This window comes from Amblyomma americanum, chromosome 1, assembly GCF_052857255.1.
Source record: "Amblyomma americanum isolate KBUSLIRL-KWMA chromosome 1, ASM5285725v1, whole genome shotgun sequence".
Classification (NCBI taxonomy): domain Eukaryota; kingdom Metazoa; phylum Arthropoda; class Arachnida; order Ixodida; family Ixodidae; genus Amblyomma; species Amblyomma americanum.
Window position 1 is genome coordinate 247,660,843 of NC_135497.1, and position 16,677 is coordinate 247,677,519.

At 48.7% G+C, this 16,677-nt stretch overlaps 1 pseudogene; it reads right to left on the minus strand.

The window, feature by feature from the left end:
- Nucleotides 1-11,919: 11,919 nt before the first annotated feature.
- On the minus strand, nt 11,920-16,135 carry LOC144116608 (uncharacterized; annotated as a pseudogene).
- Between the last annotated feature and the right edge of the window lie 542 nt (nt 16,136-16,677).

The window sequence follows — 16,677 nt, forward strand, 5'->3', positions numbered from 1 at the left end:
CACTTTTGCTAGCTAGATTGGGAACTGGTCACCTATACATTCAATCAGTCTACATTTTACTAATTAGTGAAAATAACTCTTAAACATTGCTTTAAAGTTATATCAGAGCATACTTAAATGCCTCAATTTTTATTTCATTTTATTGCGCAACATCATTGATCTCATATTTCAAATCCAAGTTTACAAATTATGCTTGAGATGTTGGTGTCTTCTCAAGATAATCAGAATATAGGGTTATTGTATCCTATTTCCCTGACTGTACAAATTAATCTTTCCCAGCCTAAGCCAGGAGCCATTGCAATGTAAACCCTCCAAATTGGTTCTTGCATTTCCTCTACCTGTAATCCACTTTACAGGCTCCCACATCTCATTATGTTTGTAGTAATAGAAAGACGTGCAGACTTTTATGCAATACAACGGCATCCACTTTGTTTTCCATTCACAGCGACATTTGAGAATGCTTTGGAGTTGCACAGACTATATGCCAGCTTTTTTTTTGTACATGGCAGCAATGACATGGCCTTCAGCAGAACTTCCCATACTTGTTTTCAATGCTGTAGTCTGACTTGTGCAACAGCAATATCAGCTCATGAGGGAATGCTAAAGGACTACCTGATGGGCCACTGTCACTGTGGAGAACAAAGCCTTACACTACAGCCAAGTGGTGATTGTCTAAGCCCCTTTTGCAGCCACACAGTGCTATTTCTATTCTGGCTTTAATAATGGACTGAAAACAACAAAAATAAGTCACTATTGTTGCATTTTCACTGTGCTGTAAAATGCAGAACTGCTGCTTTAATTACAACTGATTTTACCCGTTCCAAATAGCTGGAAAATCATAATTTCTCATGTGCATTTGCATTTGTGTTTAACAGCAATGTGCTAAAATATGAATTTCTGATCCATGCACATTTCAGACAAACACACGCAACTCATAAATTGAGTAGATAAGCATGTCTTTTGCATTAACAGTCAGCTGACTGTAGGTAGTTGGGGGGGAGGTTAACATATTAAAGTGACAACTTTGCAAATGCTTAGGAAAGGCGGCAAGTCCAATTATTTTTTTCTCTGTCAGCAGTGCGAAAATACTGCAGTGTGGAATTTTGAATCACTGACTGAAAATTTTAAATATGTAATCTTAACTATTTGAAAAATGTGATTATCCTGGTTATAATTACGGACGGTTGATAGCAGCCTGTACTGTGGCCTGACCCGATTGAGAATTCGCAATAAGAATCGCGTCGTTGTTCTGAAATCGTGAGTAGCCTAACTTTCGGAGGGGCAGCCTCCTTCTATTTCGGCAAATCGTCGACCGCTGTGAAAACATAGCGATCGAACGAGGAGGAGTTCGCGATCGCGATGTGACGCGTTTTTCGGTCTCTTGAATATAAATGCTCCACATGTCGTTTCCCACAGCATTGCTTCAGATGATCAGGCTCTCCTGCGATGTTGCAAAGTTTTGTCACGAATTGGTTCGCGGCCGTTGGAGTCAGCCGCACCGAAATCCATGTCATATCACAGCCGACCACGATTGTACCTTCGACGAAAACACCGCAGCAAAAAAAAATAAGCGTTGACGGAAAGGATGTCTCGAGTACGCCGAAATTGATACGGGCTATTCCTACTGCAAGATATCTGCGTGTTTTGCTGCAAGCATGCACGCCTGTACCACCGCACGCGATTAGACGACAGGCACTGCCGGGTTCGCCAATCGGAATGCTGGGACCATCCGCCTCGCTCGCAAGCGCCAAGGTGATCGTACAACACCTTTCCGCCTCCCGTCCGCCTGCAGGCCGAAAACGGGCGGCCTGCTCGCCAAGCGGGCCTGGCGGAATCTGCTCCGAAACGATCGTACGACGGCCCTAAATCCCTTGCGTTTCCGAGGGGTGCACAGAATCTCATCGCCCGTTCAGCGCGACGCCTTGCCCGTTGGACAATTTGAGGAAAGGAAATTACGCCTGTCTCACATATCACGGTGGGCACCCGAATCGCGCCGTATGGGAAGGAAAGTGAAATAAAGTTAGTTTTAAGGATAGGAATTTACGCCTGTCTCACATATCTCGGTGGAGACCCGAATCGTGCTCACCAAATTCATTTCCAATTTGCTTTCTGAAATTATCTACCGGGTTTTCGCGTCGTTCGGAACCGGATTTGGTTCCATATTTCCGCATACAACGAGCAATAACAAAGTGGTATATATCACCGAAGCTATATTAAATATATACTGTCTTGTGTGAGCACCGCAAGGGAAGGAGAGTGAAACAAAGTTGGTTATAAGGAAAGGAAATGACGCCTGTCTCATATATCTCGGTGGACACCCGAACCGCGCGTAAGTGAAGGAAAGTGAAATGAAAGTTGGTGTTAAGCAAAGGAAATTGCACCTGTTTCACATTGTGAGGAGGGGGGGGGCTCGGAAAAAGATTTCGCTGCGGAGAAATTTCAGTGGAGAGCCATGGTGCTCTTTACAGAGAGCGGTTCACGCTGCTCACTCTGGACCAATTGTTTTGACCCGTGTGATTTTAATAGTTGGCACATTGTTCGAAGACGTAATCTAGCCTCTTCTTTAAATATGCCGCGGGTTCACCGAGTCATCGGAGAATTCCCAGGATTTCGAAACCATTACTATCGCCACCTGGAGGAAAGTGGCGGAAACGGGGGAGGGTCTTGACCTCCCAGGAACGTCAACATCATCATCCATAATTATCAGCTGTAGGTATTCCTATTTTACCGCACAATAATTGTCTTCGGTTCTTGGGTAATGTACAATATTTAATCAATATTCTGGCAACTTTTAATTTGGTAGCGGTATATCAGACTTCCCTGGGCTCATAAGGATACATTGTTAGCATCATCATCATCGCCATCACCTCCAGAGTCAAAGGCATATGTCGTTGCATGATCTTTGCAGTATGTCGTACATGAGAACTAGTGCGTTTACCTGCTAGTCAAGCCGAATGTCATTAATGTGGACCGGGTTGTGGGCACTCTTTGCAATGCGTCATGCGAGCATGTGTAGTAATGTGGGATCCATATTGATCTTGAAATGGGGGTGGAAGGGGGTGGGTGGGGGCCCGGTATGACGAGAAATTATATCGTCACGTGAGTAGGTGTGATGTCATATTACAGCGTCGTCGCGTGACTAGGTTTGATGGCACATTACATCGCTGTCACGTGACCTGATATGACGTCACACTCACACGATGCCACCACTAGTTAGACTAATTAGTTTTAGCATTGCCTAATTGTATTAATTAATTAGGTAACGCCATCATGTTCGTCGCTTGACTCGTCGGCTCGTGGCGTCGCATGGCGCCGTTTCTTGCAGACACTTTTTGGCGGATATGACCTTGAAAGTGATCCATCTAATGCTTTCGCATTAATAAAAGAAGCCGCTCGCTTCTACACAGACATAAATACAACGCAGCTTGTTAAGTGTTTTCGAAGGCAACCTACAGAGGACTCAAAAGAGCATTCTCGCTATGCCGGATGCAGCTAGAAAATCAAAATATACTGATATGCGTCTGCATAACCGTCGCATTTGGAAAGTACATCGAAGACCATTTCTTTATATTCGGTAACTATTCTCAAGCCTGAAAAGAGTATGGGGAATACCTCCCCCTCCTCCCAATTTCTTGTAGATTGTTACGTTTCGCCTACAACGCGCGGTATAGCCGGCGCGGATGCTACGGACGCCGGGGCTTTGTTCAAAGCGGCGGTCATTTGGACCCGTTCATCGCTGCCGCAACGCCTCCCGCCAAGCGCGTCCAGGCAGGTTTCAGTGCCACGTGTCGTCGTGCGTGCGTGTGTGTGTGTGTGCATGTTGGTGCCCACGCTTGTCAAAGCGCGGCAGCCGGGGAGAGGAGCTCCCCAACTGGGAGGCGAGGAGGTCTGACCGGCGCCGGCCTGGCGGACGCGCCCGTCACGTCTGGACATGTTCAAGCGTCGCCGTATCGGACGCCTCTTCCCAAGCCGTTCCTTCTTGCCCTCGACTCCGAGGGTATAAAACGCCGCTGCCCCGGACGCCGAGAGAGACTTCGATTCCTTCCTTCGAGTAACGTGGTCGCCCTGACCGGCTGCTCTTTTGAGATGCCAGAATAAACAAGTTGTTCTGTTGCCAGTCGACTCATCCTTTGCCGGGACCTTCGGATGTTTCCAGCTTTGCCCCAGGCCGCCAGGCCAACGCTACCCTTGGGGCTTGCAACCCAAATGCAACAACTGGTTGCCAGCGGTGAGATCCCGACAACGGAGGCCAGCAGCGAAGATATGCGGTCAACTGTATGCTGAGCAGCACAACGACCATCCGGGAGCAGTGCAACGAGCCCTGTGTGATGACTGGTTGCCTGCAGCGGAACGACTGCGCTGAATTCTTGGCTGCGAGGTTTGGTGAGTGCGGGACTTTCTTCTTCTGAGTTTTGCCAGGCTTTTGTTAGTGTCAGAAACAGAGCTGGTAATTGTGGTTGTCGTTGCTGCCGGGTTAGTTTGCGGCAAGACAATAGTAGGCAGTAGAGAAAGCAGCATTCGGAGCAGCCATGGATTTGAAGTCGTTGCGCAAACCGAAATTGCTGGAGCTTGCAAGAGAGTTGGGTCTTGATGTCTCAGACAAACTCAGAAAACCAGAACTGCTAAGGGCGATTCTTGAGTTGGAGGCTGAGGATGACGAGCTGTCGGAATGCCTTGAGACCATTGAGGAGAGGGAACAAAAAGAAAAAGACGAGCGCGAACGTAAAGAACAAAAAGAGAAAGAGGAGCGCGAACGTAAAAAGCAAAAAGAGAAAGAAGAGCGCGCTTTGGAAATGAAGCGTCTCGAGGTAGAGATGGAACGCGCTCGTAATGGAAGTCAGGCACACGGTGCAGGAGAACGAGTATCGTTCAAAATGACTGACCTGATGCGGCCGTTTAAGCTTGGAGAGGACATTGGTTTGTTCCTGGTTAACTTTGAGCGAACGTGCGAGAAGCAGGGGTTCTCTCGGGAAACGTGGCCACAGCGCTTGCTCACTTTGTTACCCGGCGAGGCGGCCGACGTAGTCGCTCGCTTGAAGAGAGAGGAGGCAGAGGATTTCGATCAAGTGAAATCGAGTCTGCTAAAAAAGTACAGGCTGTCAGCGGAGGCGTTCCGTCGGAAGTTTCGGGGAAATGAAAAAGGCAGAAGCGAGTCATATACAGAGTTTGCCTACAGGCTTATGTCAAACATGCAGGAGTGGCTCAAAGAAGAGAAAGCGTTTGGTGACCACGAGAAAATTCTGCAGTGTTTCGGGCTGGAACAGTTTTATAGTCGGTTACCTGAGAACGTGCGGTACTGGGTCTTGGATAGGCCAGACGTTAGTACAGTGGCTAAAGCCGCCGAGCTAGCCGAGGAGTTTGTGACGCGTCGGGCTCGCGGAGCTAAGGACGGTCAAAAGGGTGAATTTGGCTCCAAGTCTGAGAGGCCGAAGTTCACACCCATGAGAGCAAGGGGGGACACGCGTAGTGCGGATGCGAGTGAAAGCATTCCGACCGAACGTAAGGAGACGGCGGCAGCCGAAGCCGAACGCAGAAAGCGGTTCGAGAGGAGGCAAGCGCGCGTGTGTTATACGTGCCAGAAGCCGGGTCACTTTTCGGCGCAGTGTCCAGAAACAAAAAGAGAAGTCGTGTGTTTGTCATTATGTAGCACTGACGAGAACATGAAGCTTCTCGAGCCTTACATGCGAGACTTCCTCGTGAACGGGAAAGAGTGCCGAGTGCTTCGTGATTCTGCAGCTACAATGGATGTAGTTCACCCCTCTTACGTAGAACCCGATATGTTCACGGGCGAGTGCGCATGGATCAAGCAAGCCGTGGAAGCTCACAGCGTGTGTCTGCCCGTAGCAAAAGTGCTTATTGAAGGACCTTTCGGAGCACTTGAGACGGAGGCCGTAGTGTCATCTATGCTGCCCCCCCACTACCCGTACCTATTTTCGAACAGGTCCGATCACCTCCTGCGCGAGAAGGGGCTTTTGTTTGGTGAGGCTAGCGTTCAGGCCTTAACCAGATAGAGAGTTCGGGAGCTCGCTGCAAAGGCGGTAGTTGCGGGGCCGACGTTGTCGAACAATGAAAAAGGGTCGGAGGCGCAGCAAGCTGATATTCCGAGCACGTCAGAACTGGATAAAATTGAACCTGTAGCGTTGAAGGCACCAGGTACTGGAGAGGAAATGCCCGACAAGGGAAAGTTAGAAGAGCTTCCGGTCGAGCTTCCGGGACTAGGCTCAGTGACGAACAGGGAAGACACTGATCAGGTCATTAGTGACTTAATCAATAAAGCACCGCTGTCGGCTGAGCAGAAAACCGAACTACACCAACTCTTACAAGAGTTTCAAGGTCAGTTCTCTGAGAGGCCTGGTAGGACTTCTGTCCTTACTCATAATATAGAACTTACCTCCCTAGAGCCAGTACGATCCAAGGCGTACCGGGTGTCACCCCGCCAGGGCGATATTATGGAGGCTGAGGTAAAGAAAATGCTACAGCTCGGTGTTATTGAGGCGGGGGAGAGTGATTATACCTCCCCTTTGATTTTAGTGGAGGTACCGGGCAAGGAACCTCGTCCTTGCGTCGACTACCGCAGGCTTAATTCCATCACTAAGGATCAAATTTATCCGATCCCTAACATCGAGGAGCGCCTTGAGAAAGTTAGTAGCGCTCAGTTTATTTCCACCCTAGATCTTGTCAGGGGTTATTGGCAGGTTCCACTTACAGAAGAGGCTAGTAGGTATGCGGCGTTCATTTCACCAATGGGAACATTCCGTCCTAAAGTTTTGAGTTTTGGTTTGAAGAACGCGCCATACTGCTTTTCAAGCCTCATGGACAAAGTGTTGCGGGGACAGGAAGAATTTGCTTTACCGTATTTAGACGACGTAGCGATATTCTCCGCATCCTGGTCTGAGCATATGGCACATTTGCGGGCAGTGCTAACCCGCCTGCGCGAAGCGGGCTTGACAGTCAAGGCTCCCAAGTGCCAATTAGCACAGGCCGAGGTTGTCTACCTCGGTCACGTGATTGGGCAGGGTCGTCGCCGCCCCTCTGAAATAAAGGTGGCCGCTGTGCGAGACTTCCCGCAACCGCGCACGAAGACCGATATTCGGTCGTTCTTAGGTGTCGCCGGCTACTATCAGAGGTACATCCCCAGGTACTCCGATATCGCGGCTCCCCTGACGGATGCTCTAAGAAAAACAGAGCCCCAAACAGTCGTCTGGAGCGAGACAAAGGAAAGAGCTTTTAGCGCCCTAAAGAGCGCCCTAACAAGCCAGCCTGTGCTACGATCGCCAGACTATACAAAAGGGTTCGTTGTTCAGTGCGATGCTAGTGAGCGAGGCATGGGCGTTGTACTGTGCCAAAGGGACAATGGAGAAGTGGAACACCCCGTCCTGTATGCTAGTCGTAAGCTGACCTGTCGTGAGCAGGCGTACAGCGCCACCGAGAAAGAGTGTGCGTGTCTCGTGTGGGCCGTTCAGAAATTGTCATGCTACCTAGCCGGCTCGAGGTTTATCATTGAGACGGATCACTGCCCTCTCCAATGGCTGCAGACCATCTCTCCCAAAAATGGCCGCCTCCTGCGCTGGAGCCTCGCTTTGCAACAATATTCCTTTGAGGTGCGTTACAAAAAGGGGAGTCTCAACGGTAACGCCGATGGCTTAAGTCGAAGCCCCTAACGTAGGAATCCGCCTCAAAGTTGTTGGTTACTGATGTTTTCTTCCTGAGGCAGGATTTTTAACATATTGCTTTTGTTTAGTGTTTCAAAGTGATTACGTGCTTTCTAGTGCAATTGTCCAATTTGTGGACGCGTTCTGAGTGCTGCTTGACTACTGTAAGGAACTAGGCAGTAGTATAAAAGGGGAAAGAGCCTGGCAGAGCTTAGTGAGGGTTGTCTCGTGCTTGCTGACTGAGCGGTTGCGTTTCGGCGTAGTTCTAACGCTTGCTGGGAACGAGCACAAAAATGGCAACTCTCCCGAAGTCACTTTTCAGTGTCCTGTGTGATCCTGAACTAGAGAACGAGGCCTTCTCTGTGCGCTACGCTCAAGCAACGTCGAGGGACGACCGGTTTCGTTTACGAGCATCATCGAGCGACATCCCTCCGGACAGCGGATGCAGTCCCCTGACCATCGGGTTCTCCTTCTCCCGGCGGGGCGGTCTGTTACGTTTCGCCTACAACGCGCGGTATAGCCGGCGCGGATGCTACGGACGCCGGGGCTTTGTTCAAAGCGGCGGTCATTTGGACCCGTTCATCACTGCCGCAACGCCTCCCGCCAAGCGCGTCCAGGCAGGTTTCAGTGCCACGTGTCGTCGTGCGTGCGTGTGTGTGTGTGTGCATGTTGGTGCCCACGCTTGTCAAAGCGCGGCAGCCGGGGAGAGGAGCTCCCCAACTGGGAGGCGAGGAGGTCTGACCGGCGCCGGCCTGGCGGACGCGCCCGTCACGTCTGGACATGTTCAAGCGTCGCCGTATCGGACGCCTCTTCCCAAGCCGTTCCTTCTTGCCCTCGACTCCGAGGGTATAAAACGCGCTGCCCCGGACGCCGAGAGAGACTTCGATTCCTTCCTTCGAGTAACGTGGTCGCCCTGACCGGCTGCTCTTTTGAGATGCCAGAATAAACAAGTTGTTCTGTTGCCAGTCGACTCATCCTTTGCCGGGACCTTCGGATGTTTCCAGCTTTGCCCCAGGCCGCCAGGCCAACGCTACCCTTGGGGCTTACAACCCAAATGCAACAAGATGGTGTAGAAGGGCTGTTCTTGTCAATTGCCGATTCGTGCGCGAACGAGCGAGATGCTTCCAATACGAACAAGTACACACGAAGCAGGTTGCATATATATAAAGTACTCACCGACGTACTGGTTGTAACCACGTATGGGACACCCCTGCCTGCGGGCCATATACTCTCTCAGGGTTCATCCTAGATTATAAGTAGCGTGGCTTTTTGGGCTTGTTGGTACATAGTTCCAATACACTGTAGCGCAGCAAAAGACGAGGACACAAGAGACGAGGTGTTCGTATCTCGTCTCTTGTGTTCTCGTCTTTTGCTGCGCTACAGTGTATTGGAACTAGATTATAAGCTTCGCCAAAAGTTCAATGGCGCAAGGGAACGAACACAGGAAGACACAGAGACAGAAAGAGCGCCTGTCTTCCTGTGTTCGTTCCCTTGCGCCATTCAACTTTATGATGAACCAACTAGCACAACAACAAGTACTTCTGCAAAGCTTCTCCTATTGCGTGCACATCAATAGTGTCGGTACACACCTAATTAAATAATACCAATATTTGGCTTTTATCATTTTGGCTTTCCTGTCTCGCAGGATTCTCAGAATTGTTTTTAACTGAAAAACTTCTTAATCGCTTTTTGTATTGTTTTTCGTTTGTTTTCAGAGGTTGAGCAGCCGACCACAGCCTCACAATTTGAGGTTGAAGTGAGGTTGAGGTGAGGTCCAGATTTGGAGGTCAAATGCCCACCTCTGCTCACCAGGTGCCCGCAACGAAATAGCTGCTACCCTCTTAAATGTGCACCGGCATCAGGTTCCTCTAGCAAAATGCGTTAAATACCACTAAGGAAAGCTACTGCAAGCGAATCTAAGGCGCTCCAAAGCACGAAGGAAAGCGGGCTGCTGCTCAGGTGGCGCAGCGAAGGACTGCAGCTAAGATGGCGGCTTGGTCGCTTCTGGTAAGCGCGCGCAGGCGCAATGCGCTTTGTGAAATCGGTAAATTACTTTTTGACGGGTGCTGTACGTAAAATAGACAGTAGAACTTGTGTACCAGTTGGACTATGTGGGGCGACCATTACTGCTGTACTGGCTCGGGAGTAGGCAACGGGTCCTGGTAACGCGCGGTCTCGGGAACAGCGCACCAACGAGGCTCGCTCATCTTGCCTTCTACGCCACTTCGGCAAGGTATGTTTCCAGATGTGGCTTGACGTGCCGTGAGTGCACCCAGACTTTGTGAGGCCCTTTGTTTCTTTGAGTTACCGCCGAGCCTTCGCGGGAGGTGCGCGCCTGACCTGAAGTGGGCGGACATCCATTGCAGCAACCTACCGCACGCGGTGAGAGATTTCCGGTGGCGCGCCGAGTGGGGTGTGCTTCCCACCAAAGCCAGGTCCACTCCTGGGGCGTGGTTTCAGACTTGCGCTACATAAACTGCGGTCAGGTGGAGCCACAAACACATATCCTTGAAGAGTATGTTGTGGCTAGGACATTCCGCCGTTTAGCCTCACGCGCTTTTTCCGTCCCTGTGTCTCGCGAAGCAAACATAAATGGATGTGGTGTAGCTCTGGTTAAACCAGGAGTAACGCGATAGCTACAGCTGGCCGAGTGGAACTTGTTCAGTCGAACTGCAGTCAGTCTTTCGCCCCTGCGTTTCGCTGGGCGTTCCTTCTTCATCTTCCTCCTTGGAAGTGGATTCACTCTCTCCCCCTTCTCCACTCCTCCCCCACTAGGGTTCACCTGCGCGCCGCGCCGCCGGCAGCTGCCACGGGGGCCACGGCGCCGCCACGCTGAAGCGTCATGCCATCCTGCCAACTGGATCGTTAGCAAACTGCCTACCGTGGCACGTGGTAGTTAAATTAATGATTGGCTGCTCGTGAAGAGCAACCTGTGTCGCACAAGGCCCACGTGCGCAAGGCTCCCGGATATGGGAGCACCTGCCATCGTAGGGCAGTGGCGGATAGCTTAACCGCCGCACCACTGCGCCAGGAGGAGTATAAGGACTCCCAGGGTTCTATGAATTTAAAGCAGAGAATGACTATCGGCATATATGTCTCCATTTTTTTGCCGAAACATACGGGCGCCTGGTTGCAGTTACAGATTTGTAGCTGGCCATCAGTAACCGTCATAGCTTCAGTACGTGTTATATTCACCCAACTGACTGATTGAAACCATATTTATTCCTCATTAGAATGCGCCGAAGGCACCACGCTGGAAGAGGATGTTGTAAATGAGAAGGGGTAAGGCTCTCTTCGTTTTGTTAAAACATCCTGGAGGCAGCTTAGGGGGGCTGCATGCCTATCGCGAGCGTTGCGGAGCCGATCGCCGACCAGCGACGCCTCAGAGTCCTGGATCAACACGAGGAGCGCCCGCCAGAGCTCGATGGCACGATCTGGAGACGAGGTATCGGGGCAGGCCCAGGGCCAGATATATATAGAAGCCCATGGTCCCCGCTAAAAGTTGGCCAGTACTCGAAGGCGAGGTGGTGTGTACAGTGGGCATTCCCAGAACAGGTGGTTCATATCCGCAAGAGAGTTGCACCTGGAGCCGGAACCAGATACAGGGGTCGTCGTGCTGCCCCAATGAAAACGGATCAACAAAAAAAGATTAAGAATGGTGCCTGTTTGAATCCGCCGCAGCAAGACCGATTTTTGTCGCGTGAATACCATCAGGGGAAGCGCAGGTATAGAGAGGGGATAGCCTAAAATAGCCTAAAATGGCCATAGCATGGCTCGGATACTAGATGGCGCTCCTGCCGATGTATGGGGTAGAGGCAGTGCCCTCCTCTTTGAAGCTGGGTCAGGGTGTCTCAGAACGCGCAGCTACAGAAAAAAATTTAACGAAGATGATGACACATCTGCTGTGTGTGGTAAATCTGTAGAAACAATAGAACACCTCATCCTAAAATGCGATGGTATCCATCCCGATGTCGATGCAGGCACAGTCACTCTTCCCGAGGTCTTAGGGTTTAGAGATAACAATAGTCATGTAAATAAATCTGCGGTAGAAATTAGCAAAAAGCGATCGGATGATTGGTGGTACAAAAGCTAAGAGGTGACATAAGTTTTAAAGTGTAGGATGACGTTTTTTTTAAAGGAAATGGCCAATTGTATTAGCAATTTACAGCAGAGTAAACAAAAATAAAGGAAAAAACTGAGCATAGTGGCAACAACCACTGCCCCGTTTCAAAGGGGATGCTCTTACCTTCCATCCATCCATCCGGGGTTATCGGCCCTTATTCTCTGTTGTCTGATCGTACCACGCAGTGGCATAGCAAGTGTGGCTGCTGCCGTCTGCAGGAAGTGCGGCGTCCGTGTACACAACACTTTCAGTTGAGGACAGTGAGCCCGAAGCCGCATTCGCCGATGCGCACTGATATGTAGTGGAAGTGGCTTCCCCTCAGTGAGTGGCGTAGTTTCCTTCGGCGTCGTCTTGCTGGGCAAAGTGGGAAATGTGTGTACATGGTGTCCGAGGAGCAATAGTGTGTGCCGCCGGTGTTTGTGCCACGAAGTCTCGTCTGCGTGTGGGTGCGCATGTCCAGGAGCTCTGAAGGGTCACTGAGCTTGCTGAAGCTCTTGAACGCATCAACGTATGTGTGCCTCGAAAGTCCTGTGACGAAGCGCCTGGCCTCGTTAAGAAAACGGTCAAGCGCGAGAAACTGCGTACGATTAACAGGATGGTACGGCAGCCCGTAAATGATGCGGGTGACGGGAAAAGCTATTGTTGTGTTAGGTTTAATGGCACATAGGCAGCTAAGGCCATCATGCGCCAAGCGCAAGGTATATAAAAGTTTTCTGCAGATATTCATAAACTTTGTGAAAAGTGTAGACGGCGGTGTAGACGGCCTAAAATGTAAGTTTTACTACCTAGCGATGCCAAAGAAAAGACATTTTAAAAATAAACATTAGTAGAAGCTTTAAAAAAAGTCGTGTAACTTCTGCAACCATAATCGCATGTGCAAGAGTGTTGAGGTTCCAACCACTCGAATAATGACCTCAGTCTTCTTCTCAGGAATGAGAAATTGGCTGAGGTGTGGTTAAAAAAGTCTCTTGTTATAAATTACTCAATATTATCAGATATACAATTTGTTTAAGACACCTGCTATCTTTAAAAACTTAAAAACCTGTGAAATGTGAACACGTGGATCTTCACCTAAGAATAATGTGGGGTGGAATGGTCTGTGTTTGTTGTAGAAAACTGCAAAATGATTTTTCCTAAGTTTTTCAAGTTTTCTACATAAAAATAAAACATGGTTTATTGTTAGCTCATCTTCGCATAATTCACATTTGGGCTTCTCTTGTTTCGTCAGTAGGAAATTATGCGTGAGGTGTGTGTGTCCTACCTGAAGACGGCAGATAATCACTTCCTTGAAACGTTCTAAGTGGTTGCAGGACTTCCATTCTCCTAAAACTGGTTTTACAAAGTGTAGCTTGTTATTTGCTTCATTGTCCCAAATGGACTGCCATTTTTTTTTATTTTACAATGTACCGAGTTCATGCAATCCTTAGAGGGAATATTTATTTTTTATTTCCTACCCAGCAAATTTTTATTTTTTACTTGAACTATGACTTTTATGTTGTGTATGATGTCACCGATCATCGGAGTGATTGCATTTCTAGAGTGGAGAGCTGTAAATAAACTGAGGGAGTCTGTGTAAATAATACGGTTTCTGAGGTTCTCATTCAGTATTTTTCTTATGGCTAGGCATACAGCGTAACACTCGGCTGTGAAAACAGATGCACACTGTGGAAGTGGAATTTCCCTTTAATGCCCTCGTACTACTGCGCTTCCTACGTAGGCATCTGTTTTTGAACCATCAGTATAACAGTCCGTAAAAACATTGTATGTTTCCTCGAGTGCTAGAAATTCTTACATTATATGTTGTTGCAGAGTTTGCAACAAGAGTGAAATCGCATATCACAGGAAAATTGTACCATGGAGGCAGTGGCTCTCATCTGAGCGCAATGCTAGGTAATGCAGTGAGTACGCCGACGTTCTGGCAAATCTCTTCAAAATGCAGGAGGAGCGGCCTGGTAGTTTTCAGTTTGTTATTAAAGAGTGTTCTAGGTGGGCACTTCGTAGCTATTTCATAACAGATATGTTTCAGTAGCGAACGGATTTTTGGAATATATGAGCATGTGAAGCCTGTCTCTTCTGTCTGTGAGTGATGGTTCGTTAGTTTCAACATAAAGATTGTTTATGAGCGACGTCCTGTAAACACCAGTTGAAAGATGTAAGCCTAAAAGTACCAGGTATTGTCAAAAGCGGAACTTTGTACGGTGAGAAGCTGCCATTTATTTTTATTGCCTGTTCCCACATTCTTTTTTATCTGATTTGACAGTTTATGGATGACACGTAGCTTTGCGATGATGCTTTCTCAGCACTACGATGGGCATAACCAAGCTTTAGCTCTTGCCTTTTTAAAACTTACTAGATTTTCGTGTGTGGAGTACCACCGAAAAATACCCCAAGCTCTATTCTGTCGTTTTATTCTATCCTTGCACTATTGTGTCCACCACACTTTATGATTTTGCCGTACCATTCCCGAATACTTAGGAATAGCCAAGTGTGCGGCAGCAAAGGTAGAATCAGTGAACTGTTCGTTTATATCATCGATGTCAATATCTTCGAAAGTATTTTTCTAACTGTCTTCTGATCTAAAAAGTTGCTAGTCAGCTAAATAGAGCTTCCAGCGTCGCGGTTTTTTCGGGATAATTTCCGGTGCAGATGTCAGACCTATTATTATGGGGAGGTGATCGCTGTCATATAGGATGTCTATGACATCCCATTTAAAGTAGTTAAGAACGGACAGCGCATTTTCTCTGAGGCTGGAGAGCAGTATGCAGTTTTACCATAGTTCAGCAAAGATAATACTGCTGATAATAAAATCTTCTATAATTTAACCTGTGTTATGTGTTTTTTCACTTCCCCAGAAAAAGGAATGTCCGTTAAAATCCAGAACTACCAGGTAAGGCTCTCGCAGTTGTGCTAAAAGGTTTTCTAACTCCATGTGGGTAACTTTCCGGTGCGGCTCTAGGTATACAGAATGCACTGTAAGAGTTTTATATGTAAACAGAGTGGCTGCTACAGCCTCTAAATTAGTTGTAGTTCGCTTCACGGGCTGCTATACCATTCTGCACAATGATGGCTACCCCTCCTGATAGCCTGTTTGCATGATCTCGATCATGGCGTAATACCTTATATTTATTTAGTGCATTTGTTTGATGGGAACCTAGGTTAGTTTCCTGCAAGCACAAAGCCACAGGGGAGAATGAAGTTAAGATATCCTTTATGTGACTGAAATTATTTAAAAGTCGCCTACCATTCCAGTGTATTATGAACGCCATCTTGTTTAATGTATGTGGGTCTAGCAACTAGGTTTAGGTTGACCCTTTGAATCAAGGCTTGCCTCTTTGTTGTTGTTGTCTTTTTGATCCAGGGAGTTCTGCCATACCTCTGACGTCGACTGCCCGGAGCTACCCTAGCTTGTGTCCATCACCGACTCCGATGCGCTGGACGGCCGTGCAGACGGCACGCGGGTCTTTATGTGAGACCTCAACTCGTGGGCAGAGCTCTTGAGGCCCGCTGCCTCGAGAGGCAGCATGACCTGCTTTGGAGGTGCTGGAGAAGTCCTAGCTAGTTCCACCTGGGCCGAGAATAGCCCTGCTGCAGCCTCACTACGTAAGGTCTGGGCAGGTGTCAGAGGCCGGTGTGATGGGTCGCCCTGTCGCACCACATCGGCAAAGCTTGTGTGTAGATTCAAAGAAAAATTGTTTGCAATTCTGATACGTGTCCTCGTCACTTTTCAGAAATGATTTCTTTGGTTTTCAATGTAAAGATTTCTTTTTCCGTCATCCACGATGGGCAAGACCTGGAGAAGGCTGGGTGCTCGCTTTCACAGTTAGCGCAGCAGAATGCTGCTTCGCATTTTGCAGAGGCGTGTTGTTTTGAAGCGAATTTTGCGCAGCTTTTGCTGCCTCGGCAACTCAGGGAATCATGGCAAAATCTTTGGCAACTGAAACAGTGTCTGGGGTTGGGAATGTATGGTCTCACTGCAGTCTTTGTGTACCCCGCTTAAATGGAGTAAGGGAGCTTTTATAAACTACATGCCCAGCTTTCATGCCAAGTATCGCATGCCAAGTATTCGGATAGTCGGCTTTTGTGTCATGGGTTGGTTCCCAATGGATAGTTTAAAAGACCACTTCTCCTCCTGTTTGGTTATGGTGGACCGGCCACCGTGAATGACGACGAACTTGGTTTCATCTGGGCCTCTGTGTAAACCAGTCTCCGTGGCGTAGTTGTGAATGTTGTCAAGGGATGTTTGTAAGGCACCCTCCTGCTCGCCGATGAACCCTTGACGTGTCCACACGGTGATGTCGTCAGAATAAACCGCGTGCTTCAGGCCCGGTATGTCCGCGAGGCGCCTCGGTAGCTGGTGCATAGCTATATTAAACAGTGTTGAATAGATCACCGAACCCTGAGGGACGCCTACTAAGTTGGGGTGGATAGAACTGGTGTCCTGACCAACTTGGACCTGGTAGCTTCACCCCTTTAGGAAATTAGGTATGAAGTTGTGTTTTTTTCAATCTCAGTCCAAGGCCACGAGCTTTATTAATGATGGTGCTGTGTGGGACGACACCAGAGGCCTTGTGTAGGTCCACTCCAACAACAGCCTGTGGGTGCACCGAGTTAGGGTTGAGGACGTCCTCCTTGAGGCGGAGCAGTACATCTTGTGCAGGTAGTCCAGAGCGGAATCCATACTTTGCAGGGGACAAAACGTCGTGATGTTCAAGGTACTACATTAATCGTGTATTGACCATGCTCTCCATTACTTTGCAAATGCAAGAGATTAAAGAGATAGGACGGAGGTCGGATAAGGTATGTGGCGGCTTGCCAGTCTTTGAAATGGATTTGGTCACCGACAACTTTCAAGTGGAGGGCAATTCCCCGGCATCCCAGAGTCGGTTAAAGACTTCGAGGAGA